This window comes from Aulonocara stuartgranti (genome assembly GCF_965226115.1).
Source record: "Aulonocara stuartgranti genome assembly, chromosome: 3".
NCBI lineage: Eukaryota > Metazoa > Chordata > Actinopteri > Cichliformes > Cichlidae > Aulonocara > Aulonocara stuartgranti.
The window spans coordinates 18333771-18356455 of NC_138941.1; the positions used below are offsets into that span (position 1 = coordinate 18333771).

General features: G+C 42.3%; 1 protein-coding gene and 1 long non-coding RNA gene across 2 annotated transcripts in view; both read right to left on the reverse strand.

Annotated features, from left to right (window-relative positions):
• Positions 1-22685, reverse strand: part of LOC309700493 (uncharacterized protein) — a 2098293-nt gene that overhangs the window by 44561 nt on the left and 2031047 nt on the right. The window lies entirely within an intron of this gene.
• Positions 1881-13548, reverse strand: LOC309701446. The gene is made up of 3 exons (XR_014274992.1): positions 13390-13548; positions 11389-11444; positions 1881-2170 (listed from the first exon to the last, which is right to left on the reverse strand). It is a non-coding gene; the product is annotated as an uncharacterized lncRNA (long non-coding RNA).

The window sequence follows — 22685 nt, forward strand, 5'->3', positions numbered from 1 at the left end:
GCCCTTTGTCCCCCTGAGGGGCGAACCATATGTGAGATGACCTCTGTGTTTGCGCAGTTCAGATGCAAGAAAAACTATTATTCCAACAATAGCAGGTACAGATGACACTCCCCAGTTCTCCCACAGCTTTATTTTGGTGCTACCTTATACCCTTCCGACGTACTCAGACTAGAACCTCTGTCCAAGGAGCTTTTAGCCTTTATTTTATTGCTGCAGCTACCAGTGTCTTCCAGTTGGGTGATCCTCTGCTCTTCATTCTTCAACCTCAGGGGTTAGACAACCCTTCAGTCGTGGCACAGATCAGGGGATTATTCTGCCCCGATTTCAAACAACGATCTGTGTATCCTCCAGAAAAAGATCAGGAACGCGTCCCCCTTTTTGCCCAAGAGCCTCTCGAACTTCGTTGGTCTGGTGTTCCTGGATTTCCGCCAACCCCTTCATGGTTATTGCTGTGTTTATGGGATCCATCCTTTTGTGGTGACTAGCTGGAGCCCAAACGCCATGACACTTGGACCCAGTTGATGTCTCGGCAGTCACTGTGTCTGTCTCTGCTGCGGAGGATCCTCGCATATCTGTGACCTCGTCTGGTGTCTGTCCCTTTCTCTGTAAGAGACAGAAAACCAAAACACCTCTCTTCCTAACCCTAATAATCTAATGTTGTTATCTACTGACCTTCTAGTGATTCAGAATTGGTCTAAAACATTCAGAATGTCCCAGGGACTTATTCTAATCATATCCTATGTGTGTGTAAGCGTGTTTGCATTTAGCCCTCTGCACTCAAGGCATTTCCTACACTTTATCAGTCCGGACCATCACGCCGAACGAAGCTTATGACCTTCAAAAGGCCGAGTGCCAACTCATCATAAGCACATTTGCAAGGTGTGTCTGAAACTTATTGAAACCACTCTTTTTAACAAAAGATAAACAAATTAACAAATCTTCTAAACGCTATTCAGTTCATTTCAATGATTGATGCTTACACATGGAAATAATGATTTATGCTTCTCACTGATTCTCTACAAAAGACCGGAAACTTCTCGGGCCGCTATTAGCTTAAGCTTTACCATTCCTAAGTTATTAAAGACACAAATGAAGTTATAAAAATGTTCAAATAATCCTTGTTTGATGTTAAAACTCAACTTCCCCCCCCTTTTTTGACACATTCCAATGTGTCAAATCAACGGAGCTAGAACATTCAAAGAAAAGGTTAGGCAGCTACAAGGTTTCCCAGATTGTTAAGTTGATCTGCGTATGATGCTCTGACTCAAGTATATAATCTTAAATGAATGTCATTTAATTAACTGCCACTATTTAAAACCTAGCTTAAAGACATAATTGAATAAAAGATCACAAAGAATAACATGATATCAATGTTATGTAAGCGCGTGCGGCCCTCTATGCTCGAAGTCACTCCACACCATAGATCAGCCAATCATCGCGCTGACTGTAGCTTTTAACCCTTATTAACTTGAGCACAACTCTATAATGAGCAACAAACTGCAATATGTCTGAAAATGATCATGGTTACACCTGCAATAGAAGATCGTATGATTATCCTGACACCTGTAAATAGAAAATTAACCTGCGGTTATAACAATCACTGGAACACAAATGTTAGTACAATGTCAAAAACTTCAATAAATGTTTAATGCAATGCTAGTTATATGATTCTGATGCAATAATAAAGCTGATGCCAAAATAAGAGTAAAACACCCCCTTTTATCCCGTTTCACTTGACACATAAACGTTTATAAATGCCTCTTTTAAATCTTATTTCCCCCTGATCTCCCCTTACTGACCACAGCAGGGGAAACTCCGCTATGAGTCAACCATGAATCCAGCTCACCTGATTCATCACTGAGCTCCACCGTCACTGGCATCTGACAGGGTGGCGCTGCATACTCTTCCTTTAATGTCACTATTTTCAACCTGTTGATTAGAGTGCTTAAACCTGAAGTCGACTACGTCCACAACAAGTCAATACAGCTGTAAATGTGGCCAATTATCAATCTATTACCAATCAATAACAACAGATAAATTTTATTTTATGCATGCTTTCAGTCAACCACTCACCCAGAGGATCTCCAATCCCAGAAAATTCCTTCTCCTCAGTCAATGAGTCTGTCCTCCTTCCATGGCCTGGTAACTGGTCCATCCAGAGCCATATGATCTCAAAATATACATACAACAAGCCAAACCACACCTTGGTCACACCAACCCTTTTCCGCCCTGAAGATGTTCAACGCCATCTTAGTCTGGACTGTCAAAGGTGACTTTAACGCTGGCTGTTCCGACAATCCATTTTATAACATTTCCTGGTCAGATTCGCCAATCTCTGCACCAGGGTTTTAAACGTTTTGCCATCTTCATTAGTTTTTATTTTTATTTAGCTTCGACTCCAGATTTTCAATTTTTACCAGTTGTAATCAGTTTTTACCAATCAGTCGCTAGTTTAGTCTAGTTTTTATTTTCTGAACATCCTTAATTTCAGTTTAGTTTTGATTAGTTTCAGTTATAGTTTTAGTTGTGTTTTGCAAAAATTAAGTGTAACCAAATCCCAGTTCCATCATATCAATCATGCTCTTCCGCTTATCCTTGGGTATTGAGACTATTAACTCTTGCAGCACCGGGTGTTCCTAATTTTGGTTCAAGTGAATTGATAAACTTTTTGAAGGCAATTGACTCACACAATTATTTAGATGTCCCAGTCCTGTTGTCTCGGGACGCATCACGCTGCCTTATCTGGGGTTAGCTGTTTTCTGGGGATGCTGGTTAAGTGGGGGAGCTCTTCAAGGAGGGGGGGGGGTGCTCCCCCTGATGAGCTCTTCAAGGTAAGCTAGGTTAACCTTCTTGTGTGAGCTTTTCAAGTGCACTTCAAGGTTTGTGGGATTTTTAGTTTTATAAATGTCCCTCATAACCCCCTGATGACCCAGTAATTCATTTTTGCACACTGTAGTACACATTTAGTTTTTTTCTTGTAGCTCTCATACTCTACTTGCCACTCCTCTAAGTCCTGATGTTTCTTAGAGAGGACGACAGTACCTTTAAAATTATATCACATGTGTGGGGGTGTGGCCTTGCCAATTGTTTTCCCACCTTTTCAAAATGGCTGGCATGCCCACCAGCACATTTTAAGGAAGAAAGAAAGGTAAGCTTGATATTTACATTTAAAATGTTTTGTTAAACTCAGATTTTTATTAATTTTCAAAAAATAAACATCTAGTAAATAATTTGAGGGGTCTTTAAGAATTAGGCTTATTGAGTTTCACAGAGAACATGACTAATTTATTAATGTGTACTCTAGTGCACGTCGGGACTTTGTACTTATATTTATTTCACTTTTTCCTAGTAGACAACTCTTTGACAAAGGCGGAGAGAATTCTCAACAGAATAATTGAGCGAGATTCAAACATAGATTCTTCAGAAGATGAGAGTCATGTGAGCCAGATAGGAGAGGGTGAGAACCCAGGAGGAGCCACACAAAGATTATCGAGATGCAGTGGCAGATGTGATAGAGAAAAACACAGGGCCACCTGAAATCTGTCGTCCTATCTGGTCCAAAACCAACATGTAGGAGAATCTGGAATTTTTGCTTTGAGTTAAAAATAAAATATGGGTAAAATGCAGGAATGATTTCCAGTATAGTAAAAAATAAGAGTCGCATTTATAGCTGAATCCATGACACCTGATTGTTTCTACACGATCACGTCTTTGCTGAAAGTTATCAATGATCTCAATGTGCAAAAAGAACTCCCAGTATCTGGAGTTCAAGCTCCTCTTGGCTGAGAAACCAGGGACAAACATGTGAACAAGACCTGAATAATACCAGTAATGAAGAGTTCTCTCCAAAAATCAAGAAAAGGAGGCCCCAATCAGATGAGAGTGTAGCAAAATATGGTTCCCTCCACTTGCCTGAGATGGTTAACAGTCCAAGGCATTTCAGTTGTAGAATGGTTGGGTGCAACAGTAAAACATATGTGAGATGTGGGAAGTGCCAAATGTTGCTTTGTGTCTCCAAATAAAAAAATCACAGTACTTCCTCAGATATCATAAATGAATTGATTTTTGTGAAATAGAAAGCCCAGTGCAATCACTTGTTCCTGAACCAATGGCTTACAGCTAGTGAAGTGTCAGTGACTTCTAAGTTGGTCCCTGATCTACATTTTTATTATTATATTGTTATATAAATAAGTTTTAATATCCTGCTTACAACAAATTCAGTGGAGCTTTTAATTTTCTTAAATAGCTCTTGAATTTTGTTAGTTTCACATTCGTGATCAATGAACTCCCCTTGTGCACTGTAGTGCACATGTTGTAAAATTTAAATAAAATTGGTTAAAAACAATTTTGTTTTTGTAATGTGTTTTTTTTACCGTCCCAACACTTGATTTATCTGAAAAAGAAAAAAAAGAAAAAGAAAAAAGGAAAATGCTTTTCCTTTTTTCTTTTTCTTCCTCCCTGGGTCTCAGGAGGACATTGTGTCTATCTTACTTTTAAATTGCTGACTATTTCAAGAAAGCACCCAAAAGACGGGGACCAGTGTTTATCATTACATATCTCCATTTTGAGTGTGGCTGTCTATCATTCCCCTGTTATTCATAGACCTCAGTGGAGGTTTTTGTTTTTTTGTTTTTTTTACCTCTATAAAAGTTAATTGACTCTTTACAGTGACCTGCTATGGTTAATAATAACCTGCTCCGTCATGAGTGGAATCAAGCCTTTTCTTCACTTTAGCATTTAACATTCCCAACCATATAATATGATACATTAATCGAACTACAGCTACTAAAAACACAATTTTCTTAATGCAAACATCAGTAACTCAAAATTAGCAACCAAAGGGTTCAGTCTGCAGTTCACACTCATGTGAAGCTACAGCCTCCCCCCTTAGTCTCTATCATCCTTCTGTTCTTGCAAAAACAAAACAAAGCAAGACAAAACATCCACCCTTCTTTTACAGGCTGGGTGAATTGTTGTGGACATTCACTAATCCTAAAGTCGGTACCGTTTTTGTCTCAATATCAAGTCAGTTAAACTTTTAGTCGTCAGTCCGTCACAGTCCAGTCACATGCATACATCCACACACATTCATACCAGATATTGCTGATAATGGAGTCTCACGCGCAACCTATTCGAGCCTCCATCACCAGCAAGATGACGTCATCATTTTGAAGGAAACAGTTCCTTGTTTTTGGACTGGATTGACTCGCTGCAATCCTTTTAGGCTCGGGACTTCTCATTCGATCAGTGTCCCATATAAGTGAATTTCTCCCAAGCTCATTATAATCATGGAGAAAAATACTTTGCGACTGTTTTCAGTAAGAATATTTTATAGCGCTTTAAAGTTCAATCTCTCAGGCCTGGATTAAAGAGCTGATTTGTTAAATCAGGAACTCACAAAATACCAAAATATCACCACCGGTGGATCATACAGTGGGGCAAAAAAGTATTTAGTCAGCCACCGATTGTGCAAGTTCCCCCACTTAAAATGATGACAGAGGTCAGTAATTTGCACCAGAGGTACACTTCAACTGTGAGAGACAGAATGTGAAAAAAAAATCCATGAATTCACATGGTAGGATTTGTAAAGAATTTATTCGTAAATCAGGGTGGAAAATAAGTATTTGGTCAATAACAAAAATACAACTCAATACTCACCAAATACCAAACAGGTAAGGTGTAATTGAGCCATAGTGCTTGGTCTCTTTGTCCGATGTAAATCAATTGCAGTTAGAGGCTACATTAATTTTCTTTCTGTAAGCACTTATTGAAATCATCTGAGCACATTACAAGTACATATTTGCTTACTCTGTATGCTCAAATGTGACCAGTTATGGCCACTAGAAAAAAAGAGGAGGCCCGAAAAACAGGTGGGGGTCCTCCACCACCACCACTCACAGAGCCTGGCCACTTGGCTTCCACATTTGTGATAATGTTGGCAGCATCACATATGATCTTCACAGTGCAGAGAACACAAATTAGCATCCATTACTATAATGAAATGATTTGTTAGTTTGAAATGCTACAGGGAACTATGTACCTGTACATTAATGCTGTGGAACAACTTCCTGTTCACATAGTCTCCTTCATTTACTGAAGGAGCAATGATTGGAATGTGAGTGCCATCTATACAGCCAATCACGCCTGGGAACCGTGAAAATAAATGTAAAATTTAAGTAGTAGTTCAAGTATCACCACATCATGAATTAAATTTTGTTCATCCTGCTACCTGCAATTTTGTGGCATCCCTCTTTGATAAATCTTGTGGGTCTATGACCGGGGAACACCACAAACGAGTACAGGAGACGTTTCAGTGCAACTGTAACATTCCTGACTGCCCGACAGACGGTAGCCTTGGAAACGTGCTCAGCGTCACCAATATTATACAGAAAGCTCCCGTTTGCAAAAAACCGAAGTGCAATACAAATAATATGTACAGAACTGAGAGAATGTCCACGATGTGTCACATGAGCAATATTAGGCCTGAGGATGTTATTCAAATAACTTATAGATTGTGCTGAAAAACGGTAACGTTCACACAGGAAATCATCAGGAAATGATAAAATGTCCGAACGCGCTCTAATCACTCTCTCCCGGCGGAGAGCTCTGCGGAGAATTTGGGCTTCAACATCTACTGGCTCTTCAAGGAAGGAGCACGCCATGTCTGACACTTCCTACAGTCAGGTTTCCGACACAGAGGCGGAGAACGTCAGGGTTAGTTGAAGTAAACCTGCTAGGGAGCAGGTTAGCTTCACGGAGTGTGTCGTCATAGTAACTCACTCAGGATTAATCTAAACTCGCTTTGTGAAACCGAAAACCCAGAGTTTTCGTTAACTCAGGGTATACTTACTCAGAGTTTGCACTAAACCGGCTTCCTGAAATAGGGCCCAGATCTAAATCCAATCAAGAATCTGTGGCAAAATCTGAAAACTGCTGTTCACAAACGCTGCCCATCTAATCTGACTGAGCTGGAGCTGTTTTGCAAAGAAGAATGGGCAAAGATTTCAGTCTGTAGATGTGCAAAGCTGGTAGAGACATAAGGCAAACCGGATTATAAGGAGCACTGTCGATTTCCAGAAAAATCAAAGGACTGATTTTTAGAGTGCCTTATTTTCCGAAAAGCACAGTAATAACATAATAACAACGGCCCGCTAGCATGCTCTTGGTTGCTGAGGGCTATGCTGTGGCTGAGCTGCAAGATTAACTCTGCAAAACCAACTTTCATCAAGTAACAGGGCTCTAGAGTGCAACCAATTTGGTCGCAAATGCGAATCCGTGTAAATGAGAGCAGGTACACTGATTCCACACAAAGATGTAAACACAGAACGGACCGACGCATCAGAATCAGCTTTGTCTTTCTCGGCTTTCTCACCCGACGGCTCGTAGACGGACACGCTGTCGGAGCTTAGCGATCCTGATGCGTCCGGTCCGCGCTGCGATTACGTCTTCTTGCGCTGATTCTGAGCTGCAGGTTTTGTCTCTCCAACCAAAATTCACAGAGCCAGCAGCAAAAGAAGCAGCAAACTGCGCTTCACATTTGATCAATGTCATTAATTTTGCTGTTTTGCTTCCACGACTATTAAAATCACACTCCATGCACAGCTAGCTCTCTCTCTATCTGTCTCTGTACTTCAAGAACAGTTTCCCGTCTCCAATCTCTGTTTTCTGTATTATTCATGCGCTTATTACCCACCAGTCTACCGTTGTTTTTTCCCTGCTAATATTAGCATCACACGGCACAGCTTCTGTATCACGTGGTATAAGGCTCCGCCCTTGTCATTTGTTGAGCAGGAAGAGTGAGCACTTGGTTTCATGCAGAGTACGTCCCGGATCAAAATGCGGTACAATCGTCGTCATCTTTTTCTTTTTCTTTCTTTTAAATCGTCATTTGGAAATGAGATCGCAAATAAGTTTGAATCGAGATCGCGATTTTCTAACGATTAATCGTGCAGCCCTAATCCTATTAGTCGACTAATCGCAAAAATAATCGGTGACTAGTCGACTATCAAAATAATCGTTTGTGGCAGCCCTAATGCACACAGGGAAAAGTTAGAGAGGAAAAGAGAGAGCAGGAAATTACTCTTACTCTTAGGACGTATATGGCCCAACAGGCCTCGCGATACAGATGAGCTACATCCTCCTGGAAAGCAGCTGCCAATACAGTCTCCCCCATCTGCTGGAAGGCAGATGCTTCAAAACAGAGTGAGAAGTAAAGAGAGAGGGAAGGAACTCAAACAAATTAACACTATATTTTATCTTTAATAATCATATATATTGCTTTACCAAAACAGCTTGTTTTTGTGTTTTTTAAACTACCATCTCTCTTAAACCAACTTGAATTGAACAGTGAGCACAGCCACTAAGTTCTATGTAACAAAAATACAGGGATGGGAGGGAGGGAGACGGTACCTGCACTGACGTTTAAAAAGAAGGAATAGGAGGAGGAGGGGTGGAGGTGGTGGAGCTCTCCGACAGGGGGAAAACTGAGATTTCAGTAAAGCTCAGTCCAAAGCACTTTCCTAATGATTTCCCTGTAACATTAGTCCTCGAGGTCCCCGTCACAGCAGACTACTGTGAGCGCCACCAGACAGTTAATGAGACAAAAACGAGACGCTCTTACAGCCAGGAGGATGCTTCCAGATGACGCTTGATTAATTTGATTGATTATCTGTGAATAAGTCTTGAGCCTCTCCTCAGTTCTTTATATTTTGCCTGTACTGAGCCAGATGTTGTTCTTCTTCCTTTCTTTAGACTTTCTGAAGGTCATTTAAAGTTTTTCTTTGGACATTAACTGCTTTTTCACCCATTTTCAGTCCAGTCTTTGTACCTGATCGCTTTCAGAGCGATATTTTTGTTTTTTGGGGGGGTTAAACCACTTAACCTAACTCAAGGGGACAAACCCGAGTTGTCAAATACAATACAAAACACACAACTTAGCAAAGAACCAATTTAAAATTTTATCTTTAGGGATTTTGTTACTAGCAACATGTCACAGTAACACACTATTTAATTTCTTTGGATTGGGAAAGTAGAAGACAGAAAAAAAGGGGACAAGCTGAAAAATCTATCTACAGAGGAGGAACAGTACCTGAAAGTCATGTCAAAAAAAATTCAGCAAACACCTGACACAGGACCTGAAAGATGCACTTGGTCCTTCAGTTGATCCATCTAGTGTTCACCAAAGCCTCATCTCATGGTGTCAGTGAAGGGTGGCTGTCAAGAAGCCATTATTAAGGAAGGGAACAGGGAGAAAAGGCTGAGGGATGCCAAATTACACAAGAACTGGACTGAAAATCAGTAGCAGCAGGTCTGATGGAGTGATGAACCAAAATTTGACAGTTCTGATTCAAATTGTGGTAATATGTCTACAACCACCTGTAAACTACTGTACAGCTCTGCCATAGTTTGGGTCTGCATTTCAGCCAGGGTGTTGGGGATTTCGTCAAAATTGATGGAATTATGAAAAGTACCACCAGACTTTGATGCACCATGCAATACCATCTGGAAAGCGTCTGATCGGCAGCAGCTTACTAAACACATCGAAACACCATCATTCATGGACTGACCTGAGCCGTGTGGGATCATCTCGGCAGAGAATGGAACAAAACGGCAGCTGATATCGAAAGAAGAGCTCTGAATGTCCTTAAAGAAGCTCGGAGAACTATTCCTGAAGACTACTTAAAGGAATTCCAAAGAAATGTGCCTAAGAGAGTTCAGGGCGTGCTGAAGATAAAGATGCTCAAGCTCATTACCTCATTATATCAACTCTGTTTTTGCCTTTTATATTGTATTTTCATGTAAACTTTTCAAATTTAAACTGTTGCACCCGTTTCCCATTACCCAGCAAGTTATATCTTAGAATTAAGGTGTGGCTCAAACTTTTGCACAGTCCTACATTTCCCATCTGTAAAATGATTTGACACCTGATAAACCTTTAAAAGCACTGACCTGCCTCTCCAACTCTCTGTTTTAAACAACACGCACTTACCAGCAGTTGTGTTGCGTTTTCGTCAGGTTAGTGGCTCAGACCTAAAACAGCCCAACATTATCTCTAATTCAGGTCTGGACCCAAGCTGACCCATTAAAGTACGTGGTACTCCTTTTATTTGTACTTGTGTACTCAGGCATAAATTAGACTTTTCAGGTACAAACTAAATAACACAAAGAGGAGCTTATGAATAAGAATGAAACTGAGAGGCCCACTGCAAGAAGATACACACCCAAGTGCTGAGATTGTAAAGATGAAAAGTGAGCAGAGGAAAACGAGCGTTTCAGGACAACGAGGCGGTTTCCTCTTCTTCCCATCTGGCAGCCTCACAGCGGGGAGTTATGAGGTAGCCCCAACCTACCTCACATCTCCCCGCTGTGCAAGAACGAGCTCAGCAACACAAGCATCCTCTCTCTTTCGCGAGTGCATACGTGCACATCTACAGTGCTGCATGCCAATGAACCCATTTTCTTGGAGCACCTACACAAGCTGCAATCTACAGATCGTGTTTCACAGCGCTACAGCGAGAGGCAAACACCTCCCTCTGTTTGTGCTTCATTCTAGCTTCGCCCTTCTCTTCCCAACCACACACACCAACACCTTCCTCTTGTGAATTTTATTTTAATCCTTAACATAAAGACAGCTATAAATTAGGATAATCAAACTTGATTTATTACCTCCTGCACCCCCCCCACTGTGTGTTCAACAGGAAGCTAAAGACTGGTGCTGTTAAAGTGTTCAAAAAACAGCAGGAGCTCGGTGTGAGGCCACAGTGGGCCAAAAAACACAAGATGACCTCCAGCAAGGACAAAATGTATCTGGACGTCTCTGTGAGCATCTGTCTCACTGTGTAAGTGTAGCACAGTGTCTGTGTGTGCATGGCTGGGCAAGAGAGACAGCACAACTGAAAGCCAGCACTCAGACGAGGACCCGGTGCATCGTCTGTCTCATCTCAGCCAGTTTACTTACAAACTCTTTAAGTTTGAATTTTAAAGCCGACAATGTGCACAGGGCAGTGATATTTAAAATGAAGGTAAACTATTCCAATCTCTGCAGCCCCAATTGTGTATCTCACACACACACACAGAGTCCTGAATTCATTACTGAAGTCTCATCCAGACGTTCAATGTGCTGTGTAATTAAATTGAGACGTGGGGTCAAAATTCCCACCTAGATTGAGTGAGATGAAATAGAAATCGGCTCTCCTCTAACTGACTTTATAGAAATAATTACATAAGCTGCATTTATAACTGTTATTAAATAACAGCAGCACACGAGAACTGAAGTGTAATCCCAGCACATTTCGCTTCGCTTGCACTGATTCTTTAGAGATGACGACCGTGGTGGGTAATTAAGGGCAAACAATATACAAGTGGCGTGAAAAATGGAGGCTGCATTACCTTTCCAAAGCTTCCTTTCCCGATGGCCCGCAGTATCTGGAAGTGGTCAAAGTTTACTGTGGAGAAAATGAGAAGCAGTTAGTGAGAACGTGTCAGTTTGAGCTGAGCTATAAAACAGGGAACATGACATGTACAGCACTGTGCAAAAGTCTTGAGCCATCCCTCATTTGCTTCCAGGGATCCGGACTTCCCTGTAATCTTTAAAGTGGTATTAAGGAATAGCTCTCCAGGCTTTTTAAAGTGTTTCTGATTTTTAATCCAGGGCTTGTATTTGACCACTTTTTGTCTGTTAAGACCCTTCACACTAATCTCTGAAACATTCAAACATAAACAGACACCTAAGTCACGGAAAGGACCAGAAAACTTAACAAAGAACCAATTTTAAATTGTATCTTTACACATTTACTTGCAGCCTATTGCAAAAAAACAAAAGCCCACATCATTTGTTCTCACTTCTTTAGTTGAAGAATGCAGTTAATAACACCGTTAACACAGACTGACCTGGCAAAACACGAAAAAATAAGGGGGTGGTTCAAGACTTTTGCTCGGTACTGTATGAGAAATGGAAATGTGCACTTCACAATGTATCGCTGCACTTCGGCAGTACTGTGAAGATTAAATGTTTTTTCCTTCCCGATGCATGTGAAAGGTTAAGACTTACATCTCCAAATGTACTGGAACTGATTTGAACCAGAAGACTCAGCCACACTGTTACTATGTACTGCATAAACATGTTTACCGATGAAGGTAAATCAGACGCTGTCCTGACTGTGTGGCTAAATTTTGTGCTGAAAGCATCAAATCAATTGAATATGATTAACTTGCTATGAGAGGTTTTTACTCCAAGTGTGACTTTTTCTGGCTTCATACACCTTTCAGGGTCAAATTCAAGCACTTTGTGAGCACGTTTAATGTCCATTTTCAACATTTTCCAGCACATTACCATAAAAAGGATGCATATTTCACTTCGCATCACCTGAGTAAGACCACGTGAAAGGCCAAATTAATAAGTCTTCTCATCAGATATTGATGCTTCTTTCTTATGTGACACAAAAAACAGGAGGAGACAGATCTTTGCTTGTGTTGTTTTTTAAGTTCATTCATTCAAAACTAACTGTAAGACGCTTAACTACATTGCAGTCTGTGTTATTGTTGTAGACCTAATTATCACCTTTAAAGTGTTTGTGCTAATAACATCATGTAGAGTAAGACAGGCATAGAGAACAGCACTGACTGGGAGAGGCTTTGAACAGATGACATACTCAGATCAATTCAACACTTTAGACTTTAAAAATGCACAAGCGTCTTTCAAAAACCCATTTATTTAATCTATCATCATTGATATTATTATGTACAGTTATAATGTACTGTTCATCTCCCTTAAATAAACAGGCAGCCTTAAAGTGTGAAATAGTCACTTGTCTACTGTCTCAGTGGCTGATAGTGCCCCACAGGCCTCAATGTCAGCTCGAAGCCATTATGTTTCAATTGTTTAATGATAAACAGATTTTGAATGAAAGCGAGGAAACTTCGGTAGCACAAAAAAGTGCCTATTCTTTGTTCCCATATGGTTCAGTCATATTACCGTCATTTCCCCCTAAGCTGTTCCCAAAGACACCAGGTTAATACTTGAAAAGGCTGCAGCGATACACAAAAATATCATCAATATTCTGTTTACTTGGTGACAACGTCGCTTTTAGCCTTCAATCAGAAAGCCTGACGTTGGCTAGTTAAGCATCGGGCTAACGTTTAACGCTTTCACTTGAGGGAAGTAACTCGTATTACTGCTACTGCTGTGTAATCTTGGTTCAATTCACAGCATATTCTACAAGTTACCCTGCAATAACTAACTGTTAGAATAGCGCCACCGTATTGTATCGCACTGAGTGCACTTCAATCCTTTATCCCGCGAGTTTGCTAGCTAGCAAAATAATAATACCAATTTTAAACAAATAACATGTGTAACGTACACACTCGAGAAAATTATTTACTAGTACTTACGCAAACTCCCCCGTTGTGAAAACGTACAAATCCTTCTTGTATTTTTCGTTTTCCAGCAAACACTCATTAAAACGGCCTCCAGGCACATTAGCGCACTCACCCCCGACTGATCAGGGAGGGGGTGAGGGGTCACACACTGAAACAGACTAACGTGCAGAGGTACAGCCCAGGCAGAGAAATGTTGCTTTTAGACTTTGCGACTCGTTTTATTTCTCTATCTGATAAGAAAAATATTCAATCAGATAGTTATTTGTGGTGAATGAAATACGGTTACAGTTTCAAGAAGTTTTAAGCACCAAATCCGAAATCCAAGCACTGCAATATTAAAATCCAATTCAATTTCTTGTTTGCTCCGAAATCTACGACATGACTATATACAGAAAAGCTTGACATGGTATGCAAAAAAACCCCGAAGACAATACAAATACAAATACATGAACAAAAAATGTTTTAACTGTCAGTTATGTCATTTTAAAATTTTCCAAAACTAACATTTTCTTTGATTGACTGATATTAAATTGATTAGGGTCAAGTCTAGTGTGAACAATATTACACAAGCAAGCACGTGTGCGCATGCGCACATATTAGACTCCCTTCGGTCGCTTCTCATATGTGCGCATGCGCACATATTAGAATCACATTGTGACGTGGTAACTTTGCTTTGATCCTTTCTGACGTCATAACTTTGCTTTGATCCCAAAACCCATAAATAGGAGCGCTCACCTGTTACTTTATGCTTAACGGACGTTGACCTGCAGCAACTAAAACCCTTTCGAGAAGTTTTGAGAGCAATTTACGAGAGAAACCAAAACAAGTTCAGTTTTGTTTCTCACCAATCCACAGCGCAAACAGACACATTACACCATGTCAGCCAACCCATCCTTCGGCTCAGATGAGCTTGGAATATCTAAAGGGACCATTTTGGGAGATCACCACATGGTGGAGGCTTTCCTTGGAGAAGGAAGCTTTGGTGTTGTAACGAAATGTCGCGATACAAAAAAGAACCAAACTGTTGCTATTAAAGTCAACAAGAGCGACCCTGAAATTCTGCTCCAGGCAAAACTGGAAATTTTCATCCTGGAGCAGCTACGACGCTTGGATCCAGACAGGTGCAACATTGTCGAATGGAACGGCTATTTCCTCGATGGAGAGCGCATTTGCTTGAATTTCGAACTCCTCGACCAAAGCCTGTCAGACTACATAGGGGACCGGAATAACCAAGATCTCCCAATGAGAGAAATCAGGCCAATTTTGCATCAGCTCGCAAATGCTCTATTCCACCTGGGTTCTGTGGGAATAGTGCATGCTGACCTCAAACCTGTCAACATCATGGTTGTGAACCGCAGTGAGTCTCAAGTCAGAGTCAAACTTATAGACTTTGGCATCGCATGTAACACCTCTGCAGTGATTCCTGGTGACTGTGTGGGGACAATTGGTTATTGTGCACCTGAGGTTATGCTTGGCATTCCATACGACGAAGCAATCGACATGTGGTCTCTGGGGCTGGTAGCTGTGGAGCTTGCTACAGGGGTGCCTCTCTATCCTGGGGAAGACGATTATGACGTTTTGAAATTCATAATTGAAACTCAGGGTCAGCTACCAGATCATCTTCTAGAGTCTGGCTTGTACACTGACAGCTATTTCATCGAGGATAACCACAACGAACAGCGCTGGACATTTAAGACCCAAGAACAATTTCAATACGAGACAGATTATCGATCCAAGGAAACTCGATATATAAAACTTAAGCGTCTCGATGACCTCGAACAACTGCTGAAGGTTAGGCGAGGACCGGAAAATGGCCAAACATTATTTGTAAGGCTAATCAAAGAAATGTTGGCCTTGGATGCAAATCAGCGCATAACACCCTCGGAGGTTCTGAAGCATCCCTTTTTCGACCCTGGCCTCTCAAGGAGAACCCCCTGCACTGACATGAATAGTACAGGGGGACAAAACCTTGTGCTCTCTCAGCAGCAATCATCGTTTGGGTGGCCAGAATTCTAGGCGAGCTAGAAATTCTTGTGGAAAAAAAGCCCAAAACATTAACATCAACAAAAACAACCAATGAATGTGGTCTTAAACTTGGGCACAATTTGGCTTGAAATCCATCAACTAATCTCTCAATATTCAAAGCGGAACAGCAGACAACTTACCATCACATCAGTCCTTCAATCAGACCTACAACAAACGTCTTCCTTCTCTCACCCCAACCGGTCGCAGCAGATGGCCGCCCCGACCTGAGCCTGGTTCTGCCGGAGGTTTCTTCCTGTAAAAAGGGAGTTTTTCCTTCCCACTGTCGCCAAAGTGCTTGCTCATAGGGGGTCATATGATTGTTGGGTTCTCTGTATGTATTATTGTAGGGTCTACCTTACAATAATACATACAGCCTTGAAGTGACTGGTGATGTGATTTGCTGCTGAATGAATTGGGAACTAATTGGAAATCTGGATATTAATTAAATAAACCTGCTTTGAGCATCAATTAATTGTTGTTTGAAATTCTTTATAAATATATAAATATAGTGCCACTCTTCTACTGTTTAAATTGCAACTGTTTAAAACTGACTAATTTATTCATACACTTGAGCATAAACACACGCACAGTAAATGGCCTGTATTTGTGCAGTGCTTTACTTAGTCCCCAAGGACCCCAAAGAGCTTTACACTACATTCAGTCATTCACACATTCACACACACATTCACACACACATTCACACACTGGTAATGGCAGCTACATTGTAGCCACAGCTGCCCTGGGGCGCACTGACAGAACATTGCAGAACCTTCAGCACCTCGTATGAAAAATATTTGACTGTGTGCATGCTTTTAGCACTGTTTGGATTTGAGAAAATCTAAAATAAATCGAAATTTGCTTTTAGAAGTTGTTTTATAAAGTTCAGTGGTATATTATGCATACAATAGGACATCTATTTAGATTTACATCTTCCACAGAAAAAACTGCACATTACTGAAACTTAGTATACTGGACTTTGTTGTTGTCCCACACAGGTTCAATTTCGAGTGGTAGATGGCTCAGTGCTCAGTCAACCAAGATTTTATGATAGTGGGCACAATGAGATAGATAAGCTGCTTGTAAACAGTACTTTTATGCTCTCTTTTTCCATTTGGATAAGAAAGAAAGAACCAGGAAACAAAGGCAAACAAATAATCTGTGCCTTTATCCCAGATTCACATTATAGGAACAGCTGCTCAATGACCACTGTAGTCTTTGCTTACTGCACTTTTATCTAGATGTATGCAAAGTGATCCACTACACCTACTTTTACAGTTAAATCATTTTATGAGCACTGATGCCATTTTAATCTGAGTTTCTACTCAAATACAATCAGTAAAGAAAAACACAGTCTGTGACGTTTGTTTTGAAGGAAAAGGTATTCCCTGCAAATGTTTATCTGTGTGAGACTATTCAGAAAACAGTCATTTTGTTTTATAGGTGAGACACTTGGCCTCTTTTTTCCTTGTTCTACGTTTGTCTTTTGTCCGATTACTCTGGAACACAAGATGGAAAACTGATATTCTCATGTTAAAAATATAGAAAAAGGATTTTATCACCCATAAATGTTAACTTCTCATGCCTCTAAGCACAAGCAGAAGTGCCCTCTGCAGTTTGTGTGTGGAAGTGCAAAAGCTTACAGCACCTGGTATTCCGAGGCAGTCTCCCATCCAAGTACTGACCAGGCCCGACCCTGCTTAGCTTCCGAGATCAGACAAGATCGGGCGTGTTCAGGGTTGTATGGCCGTAAGCGATGGAAGAGCTGTGAAAAAGACCTTTTATTGGTGCCAAATGTCACACAGTTTGATATATATTATTGTGCTAAACTTCATATGTTACAGCGACAACATGCAAACCTTGTTATTAACTGCAGCTTCAAATTGAGCTCCAAAAATGCTTTTCCCGCAGTAACATCACGATAAGAAGACATGTTCGTTGATTACAGCACAGTGTTAAAGTGACAGAGAGCACACAGTGTGTTGGGTCGATTTGGAAGTCCAACATTTTTGTCGTTTGGACATTTTAACTTAAATATAGAAAACAAAAACATAAGCGTGTATGTGTCATTACAGCATGTATAAAAACGCCGTTTCTGAGCTGACCTTTCACTTACGGCCATACCACCCTGAACACACCCGATCTCGTTTGATCTCGGAAGCTAAGCAGGGTCGGGCCTGGTCAGTACTTGGATGGGAGACAGCCTGGGAATACCAGGTGCTGTAAGTTTTTGCACTTCCACACACAAACTGCAGAGGGCCCCGCTGCTCACTCAGTGGAGGCAGCTTGAGGAAAAGCTTCATGACAACGCTCCTCATTGCATTTCGCTTTTGTGCAAAACAAAACAAAAGAACAATAGGAAAGAAATATTTAGGAAATACACAAACTTATTTATTCTGTAAATGTAGGAAATGTCTACGGCTAGTCCGTCTGGGCTCAGTAGTGAGGAACTTGTTAACCTTGTAGCGTGCAGCGGGCACAGTGTCAACCTGACACTCTTGTGCAACGAGTTTTAACTCTTATCGGCTGCGGCCCCGAAGAATACTGAATAAATGCGCATCAGTGTGCTACCCTGAGCAGGGAACACGATATCATGGAGTTTCTAACATGGAGCAAGGTGAAGGTGACGCGACTATGCAGGACCGCCCCTGCTTAGCTTCAGAGATCAGATGAGAACAGGCTGGTATGGCTGTAAGTGAGAGGCTTCCTTGACAACGGGGTTCATGTAGATACTGTAACCCATTTATTGGGATTTAAAAAACAATTTAGAGTGAAGGATATTGATTAGTTTCTACTTTTATTTTTAATAGCTGCACATGACAGCACAGTTATAATGTGTGTGCAGTTTTCTCTGTGGTGGGGTTGGGTGGACTTTCCCGGGCTCTGTGGGGCCGGGGGGGCGCTGCTGCGCTGGGCCCCGGTCTGGATGGGCCTGGGCCCCCTTTCCCTGGCGGGTCGCGGAGTATGGGGGTGCCTACTGGGGTCAGCGGGGGAGCTGGCCCCAGGGAGGGGTCACCTGCCCCTCCCTTCCTTCCCTCCCCATCTCCAGCTGCCTCCCTCTTCCCGCTCCACCACAACCACCCACACATGCAGGGCCTTGGAGTAGGGGTATGTCACCAGGGTGCAGGGGAGGCTACTCCCCCCCTCTGTCCCCTTCTGGCTGCCTCTGCCTCAATTTTATCCCACAACTTAGACATTCACATTACTCACACCCTCATTACACATACATATAGGATCTTGGGGGTGGGCACGATACACGGAGTCCAAGTTACCATCAGGGTGTACACCTCACCCCTGGCATCGTTGCCCACCTCTCAATTTTAAATACACGTAGACATTGAGGGCTAGCAGGAGGGACTATGCGCTTACCTGCTGCTCTCTGGCAGGTAGCTCTATGCCCTCCTGGGTTTTAAATGCACCTTAGAACACACATGCATCAACACTACAATGAGTGGGTGGAGGGAGGTTTGGAGTCTTCTCTCACCCCCATCCTCTGCGGCCTGCTGGAGCGGGAGGGCTAGGAGGAGGAGTTGGCCGTCCGACTGCGGTCTGGGGTGTGGGGCCTCCCTGCTGCTGCGGAGTCGGGGCGGTCTGCCTCTCCCCACCGCAGGGAAAAGGGTAACACCACCTGGGTCTGGGTGCAGTTCCCCCCTCCAGGGGCAAGGGTACCTAGACCCAGTTCGTAGAGTACGCTTGGGGAGTGTGATCGTGTGTACAGCGTCTCCTTGTGTCTGTCTCCACGTCGGTTGAGTGTGGAGTAAGTGCATATGAGAGCATGAGGGTGGGAATGGATGTTTGTGTCTGTGTGTGCCTGTATGTCTGTGTCTATATGTCAGGTTGGGTATCAGACGCCACCTCTCTGGGGACATCTCAGGCCCTCCAAGGTTTGGAGGCCTATCTCCACCCACCACCACTTCCCCTGCCGGTGGCGGACTCCCTCAGGTGTCGGTGCGTTGGTGGTTCTTTGTGTCTGGGGGTGGGCGTCCGGGTACACACCGGCTCACTCCTTGGCGGCCGCTTATCGGGGCCTGGAACCTTGGGCTCGCTCGGGCCACTTTGGAGGTGGGGTGCCCCCGGCCTCTCGGCCTGGGGCTCGGTCACTCAGGCACAGCTGGCTGCCGGCGGAGCTCACGGGCGCGTCACTGCAACTCCCCCTGGCTTCTGCTCCGCGGCTGCTGAATGAGCCCTCATCTGGGACTCTCCTCAGTTCTTACTGGGACAGTGGCGCGGCTGCCCCTCTGTGGGTCTTCCTTGGTCTCTTGTGTTCTGGGGGCCTCTGGATGTCTGGAGTTTTGATCTCCTCCATACCTGCTTCATACCCTGGGGGACGGGGCTGTGGCCCCCCCACACCCTCTAGCAGATCATTACATGGAGAAACCTTTGGAATACAAGCATGCTGATCCACACAGGTGTACACACAGGTGTACACACGGGTATTCACAGACGCGGACTACAGCTTTCTTGGCTGCTGCCTCAAAGCACATTGTGCGCTGTCTATCTTGCGTGCTGCACAATATCGTTTATTATTTAGTATCTACTGATATCTACTGCTAGCTAGTTTATTGTGATGGTGCTTTTTTTTTCTTATTATGTTGCTCTTTGTTGTTTGCTTTCTCTTCTGTTTTTTTTCTCCATACAGGTGACCCAGGTGTTTTGTTTTTTTTGTTTGTTTGTTTTTTTTTCTCTCTTCCCCCCCTTCTCACCGTCTCTTCTCCCCTTTGGTTTTCTTTCTCTCCCTCTCTTTCTTTCATTCTTTCTCCCTGTCCTATCCCACAGTCATGTCTGTCCCGTTTGTAGCAACTGAAAATAAAATAAATTCATAATTATAATAAAGGTCAATCAAATGGACCAATATGGCAAGGCCATGATGATCCACTTGGTAAAATAAATCCGCTTGGCATCTTTCTTGGCCTTAAGACAACAATTCTGATGGCTAAAGATCCAAACGGGACAAAAAACCAAAAAAACCCCAAAAAAACCAAAACATGCATATAATTTGATTCAATTTGAATCGGGGAAATTTTGCCTCAGACAGTCAGAAATATTATAATTCAGGTCATGCATCAGTACATTTCTATATTTTTATATCTATAAAAAGAAATCTGACACTTGCCAGACTTTATCAAAGGTGTGAGCATCACAGCAGGTGCCTTTGTGTCAAAGTAGCTGAGGATCAAACAGAAAAACATGAAGGTTTTCCTGGCCTGGGATTTTATACAAATATTCTGCAGTACATCAAAAACAAAAGAAAACCATTAATGAACATATGAACATTACCTGATGCTGCTGACGTGAAGCAGAGCAAAGTTACAGAGGTTTGATTACAGACACAGCTGAGAGTTTTGCAATTTTGCATCATTTTAAAAAGTTCAAATTTGTTCAGTGTTGAACGGCAGAAACGAGGCTTTGTTTTCAGAAGTAAGTAAAAGAAAAAAAACAGCGGCCGACAGGCTGTAAGAACGGTAGACTTGTGCGTAACAAGCAAGCGAATAATGCAGAAAACAGATTTTTAGACGGGAAACTGTTCTTGAAGTACAGAGAGAGAGAGAGAGAGAGAGAGAGAGAGAGCTGTGCATGAAGTGTGATTTTATCCTGGTGGCAGCAAAACAATCAGAGGGAATTCATGACGATGTTTATGTGAAGCGTAGTTTGGAGCTTCTTTTGCTGCTGGTTTACTCAATATTGTTTGGAGAGACATCAAACCTGCAGCTTCAGAATCAGCTCAAAAAGGGCGTAAACACAAAGCGCGGAGCCGCCGAAACATCAGAATCAGCGAGCTGTCGGCTTTCAGCTCGTGTCCGTGCAGTCAGGTGAGAAAGTCACATCTCACTGATTCTGATGCGTCGGCGGCTCCGCGCTTTGTGTTTACGTCTTTGTGCAGAATCCGTGTTCCTGCTCTCATTTACTGTTTTAGCTGTTTGGTGGTTGTTGAAATTTTGGGAGGTTTAACCTGAGATTCTGGCGTTTTGGCCAAAATAAATTTATATTAAAAATCGATTCAGGATTTTAATGAATCGATGTCACGTTATCCAAGCCAGAATCGATTTTAATCGATAAATCGATAATCAAAACCACCCCTGATGCATATACACGGGTCACACTGCTTATTGAAACCCCCCAAAGATCAGATCTTAATCAGACAGGTTTTTGTTTTCAAAGTTTAGACTTTGCTTCTATTGGACTTTTTATCAGTAACACTTGCTTACTTTTTGCAGGAACAGTTGAAACTAACATAAATAAATAACTCAAGAGGTGATAGTCAGCAGGGGGTTTACAAGTTGTGTGCCGCGTTGTCGGCGGTATAAGCTCGACAACTTGCAAGGTGAGCTGGCAGACATCACTGAACTCATCAGAGATGATTAGGTTCATTTTGACAAAGTGAGCAGATATTTAACCTCCTAGGACCTGGCGTCCACATATGTGGACATCACATTTTGGGTTGTTTAGACCAAAATACTACATTTTGCTCTACAAGGGCCTGATATCCACTTACGAGGATGTTACACTGCCACTGTGCTATCAAAATTTTAGACAAATATCCTCATATGTGGCTCTCATTTTTCTCAGAAACAAAAATTTGGTAAGAAAAAAAAATCTGGTAATTCTTTGTTTTTACATTCATCAGGTCCCAATCAGCCCAAATATCAAAGAGAAATTAAAAATGAATGCCACGGAGGAGTTTGGGTCTTAGGAGGTTAAAGATTGTGCCACTACATTCTTGTCTAGAAGATATTAAAGTGTATTTGGTGACACACAAAAAAGGGTAAAGTTAAAGTATAGTTTGGGTCCACACATATCCAAACCCTGGTGTGTAGGCCTACTTAGTTTTGAGAAATTGTCATGGGACCGGGGTCTGGGTGACCCAGGGCCTGTAAGAAGTTATGGACATGTGTGTTTTTGGTGCTGCTGTCTCCTGTTTCCATGTTTGTGTATCTAGGTGTGTGTGTGTGTGTGTCAGCCAGGAGCCTGGCCACACCTGCGGAGGAGAATTACTCACACCTGCAGCTGATCAAGCCTCGTCAGAGGAGCTACTTAGGAGTGTGGTGGAGCTGTCTCCGATGCTGGATCATTGCGTAACTTCACGTTAGTCTCTTGGCGCGTTAGTTAAGGTTAGTCTGCTGTAGTGATGGGCAGATGAAGCCTCATGAAGCACTGAAGCTTTTCATCCAATTGGTTCACCCCAACGCGAAGCTTCTTGAAGCTTCATTTGCTCTAGCAGGACACCTACTGGACGTAAAAATATTAGTTGGCATGAATTTGAAGAGTGTGGCATTTTGCACACAGCC